Consider the following 7168-nt stretch of genomic DNA (forward strand, 5'->3'; position numbering starts at 1 on the left):
TGTCGTTCTTCTAACTGTACCACTTTCAGCTAATGGAGTGGGGACACTACACTGTGGAGTCAGGGTACCAGGCTCAGTCCCTCTGGACTGCGGCCTCATTACTATAGCCAGGTCCTCTGGGGGTTGTTGGGGACAAGGTGCAGAATCCGTTCGTACACTTTGGGGGTCACCTCTTGGGGACTCCCTTCGTTGCCACACATAAAAGTCTCCCTCATCCTCAGACAGGGGTAACCGGTCAGGTGAACTTCTAGGGTTAGGAGTTTGCTGGAGCTCTGCCCTTATTTTCTCACAAATATCAGCAGGGATCGGCTTAATCAATTGTCTATTAACCTGTCTTTTCTGTTCTGGATCATGGAGTGGGGCCACTGTATACACAGGACCAGCGCCAGCAGGGGCACGGACAATACAATATGGTGTAGCGCCCCAAAAATCTTGGATTTTATTCCGGCCCCGAATGCTATGATCTCTCAAATACACTAACTGATGCAATGGCAAGGGGTCAGAAGCTGGGGCAGGTTGACGATCTGCACTCAGCGTCGCTGCTGCTTTGGTGCGGTTACTCACACCTTTATAAGCTACATCTAGACGTTTCTGATGCTCTTGGACCCAAGTGTGCACCGGGCCGTGGGTGGGTTCCTCCACTCTGCCTAACAGGAAGTCAATTGGGAGCTGGGGCTCTTGGCCAAACATAAGAAAATAGGGCGACTCACCCGTAGTTTGATGGATTGTGGTATTGTAAGCAAAGGTGAGCTGCTGCAAATACATGGGCCAATGACGCTTTTGCTCAGGGGGCAGGGTTCTCAACAGGTCATGCAGAGTCCGATTAAAACGCTCACACTGGCCATTACCTTGTGGGTGGTAAGGAGTGGTGCGAGTCTTTTCCACACCATATAACTGGCACAGCTGCTGAACTACTGCTCCTTCAAAACTCCTCCCCTGATCAGAGTGGATCCTAGAGGGAACACCAAAGCGATAAAACCACTCATAAACCAAAACACTGGGCACAGTAGTTGCCTTTTGATCCTTAGTACAAATGGCCTGAGTGAACTTTGAAAACACATCAGTCAGAATCAATACATTTTCACGGCCATCAACGGAGGGTTCAAGGCATGAGAAATCAATTGCCAGAATCTGATTGGGCGTTGCAGCCATGAGGTGACCCATGGTTGTTTTAGGTTTCGGGTAAACTGCTTTAGCCTGTGCACAATGTTCACATTGCTGACAGTAATCCTGAACCTCCTTAAACATACCTGGCCAATAACACCTCTTGCGTATCAAGTCTGTAGTCCTGTCTAGTCCCTGGTGACCATGGTCATTATGCAAGCCATGTAAAACTTCATTCTTGAGACTCTGAGGGACCACTAATTGGCACACTGGTTCCCCCCCATCTGGCTGAAAAATCTGCCGATAAAGGACGCCCTCCTTTTCTACCAGTTTCCTCCACTGGCGCAACATTTCCAGCACTGCTGCTGGCAAATCTCTCCTCTCCTGGCGAGTAGGGCCAGTTCCTCTGCGCCAAAACTTCAAAAAGCCACTAATCGTGGGGTCCTCCCTCTGCAAAGTAGCAAGGTCTGCAAGTGAATGAGAGGGTAAACCCGAAATCATAGATTGGATTACTTGCTGGGGTGGTAAAACTGTTTGGACTAAAGAGTCTGGAAGGGAAGTACCAGGAAGCAGTGTTTCTAAAGATACAGTTTGATCGGATGGCTGACACTGTCGGGACAAAGCATCTGCATTGCCATTTGTTCGACCCGGACGATACTTAATTGAAAAATCAAAAGAAGAGAGCTGAGCAGCCCAGCGCTGTTCCAAAGCTCCAAGCTTTGCTGTAGTCAGATGGCTCAAGGGGTTGTTGTCTGTATAGACAACACACTTGTTACCCAGCAAATATTCTCTAAATTTTTCAGTCATAGCCCATTTCAAGGCTAGGAATTCAAGTTTCATGGAGCTGTAATTGGACATGTTACGTTCTGTGGGCTTTAGCCCTCGACTAGCATAAGCTATAGGACGCACCTTGCCATCAGCTTGCTGTTGCGAAAGCACTGCCCCCAGACCCCAGTGGCTGGCATCAACCTCCAAGATAAAAGGTTGTGAAAAATTAGCATAAGCCAATACGGGGGAATGCACCAACCGAGCTTTCAACTCTTGAAAGCTATTTTCACACTGCTCTGTCCAAACGTCCTGCAGTGTACGCTTGGAGGGGCGTTTGTGCTTAGTCCCAGCCAGCTTGGCCACCAACTGGTGAAGCGGAGCGGCTAGGGATGCAAAACCTGGAACAAAGCGGCGATAGTAACTAGCAAACCCTAAAAATGACCTCAATTCAGCAACAGAGCTAGGAGTTTGCCAATTAGACACAGCAGATATTTTATCTGGGTCTGTGGCTACCCCATCCTTGGAGATCACATGCCCAAGGTACTTTACCTCTGTCTGCAGAAAACAGCATTTTTCCAACTTGGCCTTCAAGTTTTGTACCCGCAAGGTCTCCAGTACTGCTCCTAGGCGCTGAATATGCTCGTCTACTGTAGTAGAGAAGACAATCACATCATCCAGATACAACAACAAAGACTGGTGATTCTGGGAACCAAACATTCGCTCCATCAATCTCTGAAAGGTGCTTGGTGCATTACAGAGGCCAAATGGCATGCGGTTGAACTCAAATAACCCAAAAGGAGTGCAGAAAGCAGTTTTCTTTTTGTCTGGCTCAGCAACAGGGACCTGATTGTAGCCACTAGCCAAGTCCAAGGTAGAGAACCAACATGCACCTGACAACACGTCCAAGGACTCCTCAATTCGGGGCAAGGGAAAAGCATCCTTCCTAGTCCTTGAATTCAGCAGACGGTAATCCACACAAAGCCTGATACTGGAGTCCTTCTTTCGTACTACCACGATTGGGGGTGCAAAAGGGCTACAACTTTCTCTGATCACCTGACTCTCCAACAGGTGTTGAATATGGGCCTTAACGCTCTCATACTCTGAAGGTGGAATCCGTCGATACCGCTGGCGGACCGGAGTCTCATCTAAAAGTGGGATCTCATGAGTCATTAAATTGGTACACCCTAAATCACCATCATGAGAAGAAAAAACAGATTGGTAGTCACGCAAAAGGGCTCTTACCCTGTCCTGATCCTGTACAGTGAGGGCTGAGAGATCAATTGCATCAATTGCAGTTTTCAGAGGGTTGGGTTCCACACTCTGAGTTGCCATGGTAACACATTTTTCCTCTCCCAAATCTTCCAAGAGCCTGGTCAAGCCATCCGATTGGCTGACAATTTCAACTTGGCACAAGGTGCCAAGCTGACTGCGAGGTGGCAAAATGGCCTCAGTTAATCCCACATTGGTAACTGGGATAAATGCAGTGCCACTGACCACTTGGACCAAAGCTGGAGAAGAAAGGAGACCATGAGGCAAACCAGCATCTAATGGTTCAAAAAGCGCGGTTCCAGTGTGTGCTGAAGGGACTTTCCGACATGTAGTTGGTACAAACTTCATTGTGCCTGCGGGGATGCAAATTTTCCTTCTACCCTTAACTCTCACTGGGCCACTAACCTGTGCTTCGGGCTGTAGCTGCGCTGTATGGCAACGCTGCAAAGCCTGCTGCCACGGATCCTCCTGCACTAAAGGAAGGTCAAAAAGAGCAGAGCCATGTTCCAAAAACAGCTCCCTATAACACTCACGGATCACATTCATGCCGAGTACTCCACATATTTCTGAGTTGGGGCTGGGCTCCAAAGGATCTCTAACAACTAACACACCACGTTTTGGTATTTGCCTCCCTAACACCTGGCAATCAAGCTCCAGGTAACCAACATAGGGAATATCTAGCCCATTAGCTGCCCGTAACCGCAGCCAATGGCATGCTTTCAGTTTCTCTGGACCCCAGTTCTTAAAATGTTTGGCAAAAAAACTCTCCGTGATTGTAGTGACCATGGACCCAGTGTCTAATAAACAGGAGACATCTACCCCTCCCATATTAATGGTAACCTTTGGACAGGAGCCTACCAACTTGGGTGGGGGACCAGACATTTGAGTATTACAACTGTTGGAGCCAGTTATGTCCCCATCTGATATGTGGCTCAGCATAACAGAGGGTGCTAGTTTTCCGTCTGCATGGAAAACGTGCCCTGACCAGATGAGCTCCTGCTAGGGGCTGTAGATTCAAAGGCTACTACCCTCTCATTATCACAGTCTTTAGCAAAATGGCCAGGTTTCTGACACCGTCTGCAAATAACCTGCCTTCCTCTCTGCGTGAACCTAGGCTTACTTGATGTATGGCCAACTCTCAACTCATGTGTAAGCTGATCAATCTGGGCCTGCTGCCGTTTTAACATTTCCTTAACCTCTGCTAATTCTGACCCAATAGTATCCCTTGGCACCCTTGTTTGTCCTGTATGCTGAATGCTGTAGACTGCTGGGACAGAATAAGTCCTGAACCGGCCAGGTTCTACTCCTACTCTGCCTTCCCGCTCCCACCTGAGGGCTTCATCTCTTAAAGTACGGAGGTCATAATCTGGATGTTCACGAACAATCCTTTTAAGCTCACGGCTCAAATTTCCATCCCGGACACCCTCTACAAACTGATCAGAAAGCAGTCTAGCAGCCTCAGGAATTCGCCTCTCTGGACAACTTTGAATCATTTTGTCCATGAGAGAAAACAATGCATGGGAGAATTCCCTCAGTGACTCTCCTTCTTGCTGCCTTCTTGCATAAAAAGCTTCCTTAACAGCAATAAAGGACATGGGGCAACCATACTGGCTAAGGAGAATATCAAAAATGCGGTCTGGATCTTCTCTTACTTGCTGGGACCTATATTTTATTTCCTCACGAGCATCACCAGTCAAATGATCATAAATATAATGGGCTCTATCAACAGGGGCAAGTCTACGAGTGCGCATCACAGATTTTATTTCCTCCACCCAACTTTGGACACTAATTTCCCCAGTTCCACTAAACAGGGGGCACGACCTCTCTCTAGGGATATAAACTAACCTCTCTCGGGGAGAGCCCTCCATAGGGGTGGAGTCATGAGGTCTACAGGGGCTAGAAATGCCTGATTGGGACTCCATAATAATAAAATAAAAACCCTCAACAGTAAGTGTGCCTACTGTGTTTAAATGCAGATTACACTTTGTTACCACCAGGAATTACCAGCTGCTGCTTTGCCTAAAAAAATAAATAAATACAAATATAAAACAGTTTAAAACACACACCCATAAAAATAAAAAAAAGAATTTTACACAAACCAACTGACTAATCGCTGTGCACACCTAGAGGCTCATCCTGTCGACAACGCCAGTTTGTGACCTGTGGTAGGTACCTATTTAAAATAGGACAGAGCCGTAGGCACACAGTCAGTTAAGAAGAGTTTAATCTTTAATACAAAATAAAAGTAATAGTGTAACAGCGGCACCTAAAAACAATTAAAAAGCTTTACCTTATTAAAAACGATAAAACTGTATGATTGCCTGTGAGACAGGACAAGCGCTGCGGGGAACCGTTTAAGAACAAATCGACATAGCACACAGGTTAAAAAGGGACGGCAACTCACACATGACCCCAAATGGGCAAAACACTATAGAAACAAAACAAAATCTTCAGTGCCGTCTTCACTCAGGCCCACCGCTGTGCATGCAAAAGCGGCAAGACAAAAAAAAGGATTTGTTTTCCCTGCAGCACCTTCACCGTTCGCGACAATATATAAAAAAAAGGGTTAAAATACTAAAAGAATCAATATCTGTGGTGCCTACTGATACAGAAAAAATTAAAACAAAAAAACAAAAACAATCGACAGCCGCAGCAGTCAGTCTGTCGACTCACACCAGTTTAAAACAAATTAAAACACACTGATGTGTCGGGTCCTTTGCCCGCAGCCAGAAATCCACCTGGCAAAGCAGCAGCTCGGTACTCTGTGAATAAAAGGTAGGAGATCACTTAGCTAGACAGTAAAACACAGGACTATTCCTCAACTGAATTGGTTTTGTTACCTGTCCACAAGTTCGTGTCACACCCTAATAAATGTGGGTCAGTGGCGATGAAGTCCACTATACCGTTCTCACGGGAGCAATGTTTCCCACCTACAAGGGTGCAAATAACTGTAAACCTCTGCCAACAGCCAGAGCTCAAGTGGTACATTTTTGTGTAACCTACCGTTCTAACAGAAGTTTAGGGGAGGACCCGTATCAGACTTTCATAGACAGAAGTTAAGAAACACCAACTTGCACCAAGCACTCGCAGCTTCAGGTTTGCAGAGGAATACCCAATTGCCCACACCTGCGCTTATGAAAGGATCAAAGACCAGCTCCGCCCACCAGGGGCGGTCCCAAGTCTCCAGGTCTCACCTGTCACATTGGAGTTTGAGTCTTTATATTTAATTTTGATATCTCAAAACTAGATATGGTCTAGGCTTTTCTAGGTACCAAAATAACAAATAATCGCCCAGCATGGTTGGTCTCTTTGTGGGCTATTTTGATTCACTAGTGCTAGGAATGTTACTAGCTCGCTACCCACTTTGAGGTAATCATTAGAAAGAACTCAGTGTTACAAGAAGCAGTCTCAGGAACATTTGAATGGTAAATGGTCTGCATTTGTATAGCGCTTTACTCAGTCCCTAAGGACCCCAAAGCACTTTACACTACATTCAGTCATTCACCCATCCACACACTGGTGATGGCAGCTACATTGTAGCCACAGCTGCCCTGGGGCACACTGACAGAGGCGAGGCTGCCGGACACTGGCGCCACCGGGCCCTCTGACCACCACCAGTAGGCAAACATGGGGTTAGTATCTTGCCCAAGGACAGCCTGGGATCGAACCACCGACCTTCTGATTAGTGGCTGACCTGCTCTGCCACCTGAGCTACAGCCACAGTGAAATCACAAAATTTTCTCCACTCATTCATGTTCCTGGTCTTGCTTTTCTTTGACCACCCGGGTGATCTGAACATATCACAAGACTTCTGGAACAATGCCAAATTGGACCAACAAGACCGATGCATAGCACCACATGTAGTGAAAACTAAACATAACATATCAGTTCATACGCTTCATGCTAACTGTCAGCAGGCTAATATAGACCTACTAGTTTGGTCCTGTTTTGCAGCCACAGGACCTGGGCAGCTTGCAGTCAGTGACGCGACCATGAATTCCTCTATATCCAGAAGTATTCAAGAGTC

General features: G+C 46.7%; 1 long non-coding RNA gene across 1 annotated transcript; it reads right to left on the minus strand.

Moving 5' to 3' along the window:
* Positions 1-4068: 4068 nt before the first annotated feature.
* On the minus strand, positions 4069-6336 carry LOC146384398 (uncharacterized). The gene is made up of 3 exons (XR_014800857.1): positions 6145-6336; positions 5982-6071; positions 4069-5903 (listed from the first exon to the last, which is right to left on the minus strand). It is a non-coding gene; the product is annotated as an uncharacterized LOC146384398 (long non-coding RNA).
* Between the last annotated feature and the right edge of the window lie 832 nt (positions 6337-7168).

This window comes from Perissodus microlepis, chromosome 7 (assembly GCF_051167445.1).
Source record: "Perissodus microlepis isolate ML-2025 ecotype Zambia chromosome 7, ASM5116744v1, whole genome shotgun sequence".
In the NCBI taxonomy this organism is placed as follows: domain Eukaryota; kingdom Metazoa; phylum Chordata; class Actinopteri; order Cichliformes; family Cichlidae; genus Perissodus; species Perissodus microlepis.